This window comes from Otolemur garnettii, unplaced genomic scaffold, assembly GCF_000181295.1.
Source record: "Otolemur garnettii isolate 467f Iridium unplaced genomic scaffold, OtoGar3 scaffold00072, whole genome shotgun sequence".
In the NCBI taxonomy this organism is placed as follows: Eukaryota; Metazoa; Chordata; class Mammalia; order Primates; family Galagidae; genus Otolemur; species Otolemur garnettii.
Genome location: NW_003852467.1, coordinates 3,321,820 through 3,324,518, shown reverse-complemented (window position 1 = coordinate 3,324,518; position 2,699 = coordinate 3,321,820). Strand labels below are relative to the sequence as shown.

At 52.8% G+C, this 2,699-nt stretch overlaps 1 pseudogene; it reads right to left on the bottom strand.

Annotated features, from left to right (window-relative positions):
- Positions 1-2,002: 2,002 nt before the first annotated feature.
- Positions 2,003-2,699, bottom strand: part of LOC105887357 — a 1,024-nt pseudogene continuing 327 nt past the window's right edge.

The following is a 2,699-nucleotide window of genomic DNA, read 5'->3' as shown; positions in this document are numbered from 1 at the left end:
TTTTTTTTTTTTTTTTTTTGAGACAGAGTCTTACGATGTCACCCTGGGTAGAGTGCCATGGCGTTACAGCAACCTCCAACTTTTGGGCTTAAGCAATTCTCTTGCCTCAGCCTCCCAAGTAGCTGGGACTACAGGCACTCACCACAAGGTCTGGCTAGCTTTTTTTGTTGCAATTGCTTAATTGGCCCTAGTGGGGTTGGAACCTATCACCTGGGTGGCAAGTGGCCGGTGCTGTAACCACTGTACTACAGGCACCCAAGTGGATCCTTTTTTCTTCTTAAGAGATAAGATCTCACTCTGTCACCCAGGCTACAATGTAGTGGCATCATCATAGGTCAGAGCAAGGTCAAACTCCTGGGCTCAAGTGATCCTCTTACCTCAACCTCCTGAGTAGCTGGTACTACAGGTGTGCACAACCTCACCTGGGGAATTGTTTGATTTTCAGTAGAGACTGGGTCTTAGTCGTTCTCAGGCTGGTCTGGAACACCTGAGCTCCAGGGATCTGCTCACATGCTTCCCAGAGTGCTGGGATTATGGGCATGACCTCCCCCCGGGATACCAGGGAAGCACTGTGTTGATCTGAGCACGGGCACGCTGTGGACAGTGAGGGAGGGCTGGTCTGGGCGTCCCCAAGGCCGGCATCCATGGGCCAGTGCCCCGCACCTCAGTCCTGACGTGGCAAGGGAAGTGTTGGTTGGCGGTTCTGCCTGGATTTCTCAGGATTCCTGCAGGCTGTGGGTGTTGGCAGCAGAGGACACTGAGGAACTCTCGGTGGGAGCTGATTGGTGACAGCCACCAGCCTTGGGAGAAGGGGAAGTGGACCCGGTAAACACAGGGTACCTCTTCGTCCTCAGATGCCATCCCAGACCCTGAAGCCTGGCCATGGGCCCCGGGACAGCACCTCCCCTGCCAGTGTCGTGGTGGCCCTAGACAGCCTTTCCAGGACACGGCCAGTGCCACCCCTAGCCTTCAGCATCCACCACCCTGATAAGCCTGACCCCCTCAGACTGGTGGCCAGACCCTGCACCAGCACCGAGATGAGATGGTAAAAGCATCGCTCAAGGGTCAGGTGATCAGATTATCAGCATGTTGGACCAACAAGCTGTTTGGGGTATACGTCTCTGGGGTCCAGGTGTACATCTTTGGCTCCCTGAGTGTGTTGCCTGCTGAGTGCTGAGCTGCAGGCTTTCAGGTTCTTCCCGACCAGAACCACTTTACCCTGACACATCAGGCAGTTTCTCAACCTCCACCACACACACCGCCCCCCTTTTTCCCTCCCAGCCTCCCCAGCCTCAATCGTCTATCACTCCCAATTCTGTGTCCCCGGGGGCACATAATTTCATTCCCACTAGTAGGTGAGGATGTGCCCAATCTGTCTCTGTGTGTCTGTACACTTTCCCTTAAGAGAAGGGCCTCCAGTTCCATCCATAATGGAAAACACAGGAAACCATTTTTCCTGTTTTTGTTTTTGTGTTTGTTTGTTATATTCTATATGGACTAATATATTTGGAGTACGTTGATGGAATGGCTATTGTGGACCAATGCAATACCAAGGATGTCTGACCTAAGAAAATTCAAAAGCAGAGACTTCAAGTCTGCGGGAAACCGCCTCCCTTCAGAAAAGGAGACCCCAAACCCGTTACTCCTCTCTACCCACGGGCCAATACAAGGAATCAGGGACAGCTCTAAGCCACTTCAGGAATTTTCCGGGCTCTCTTCATCTGCTCCCATCTGGTCTTTCCTAGACTTTCTCTACTCACCTTGAGATCTTCTCCCCCTGCAAGCCGACTCTGACCCTGCGTCTTTGAACATGACATTTCTATATGATCTCCACCGCAGCCTTTCCCTCTCAGATCTCCCCAGTCCCACTCATCTTTCAGGAACTTTTTCACTCTTTTTTTTTTTTTTTTGTCTGCACACACAGATGTTTATTGTTTCCCCAGCTCCCCGGTGTTAAAGATACAGGGTGAGGGGGGCTTGGAGGCCCCGAGGAGGCTCCTGTCTAATTCTCCTTGTAGGTGCCAGCAGCCTTGTGGCCCCTCCCATAGTCTGAGTTATCAGTGGTCTCTTCCCTTCCCCAATGTCCTTGCCCTTGCCACTGTGGTCCAAGCGCTCCCTGTGGCTGCCGGTGTACTTGTTGTTGTCGGTGTGCTGGTCCACGGCACCCGCTCTTGTGACTTGTTAGAAGCCAATGCATGGATTTCAGCCCGGATCCTTCTCCTCCCCTAACATGGCCCTGAGATCCAGGGAACAATTCTTCCTAGCTCTTAACTCTTCCTTGGAGGTGGGGCTGCTGCTCTTAGGGCCCAGAGCCATCCACACCCAAGGGGAGGGAGTCCAGGGCACAGAGAGACGGTGGAGTTTTCTTTCTCCAGTGGACTTATTCTGACCAGGCTGCTGTGACAGGACCTCCTTCAGTGACCACTGGTGGTGGCTGGATTCTTGCCCTCCATGAGTTGATAAATGTCCTGTAGGCCTTGGTCTGGGCTCTTTCCCTGGAAGCGCTTCTGGCTCAGTTTCTTCATTGCTTCCGTGAACTGCTGAAACGTGATGGTTCCGGCATCCTTGGCCTTGACTTTGTTGAACACAGTGTCCACATCTGCGGAGGTGACCGTCTTGCCATCTGTGATGCCACAGTCCTGGCACAGCTTGGAGAAGTTCTTGTTGTTTATTTCAGCGCCACTGCTAGAGGAGTCTCC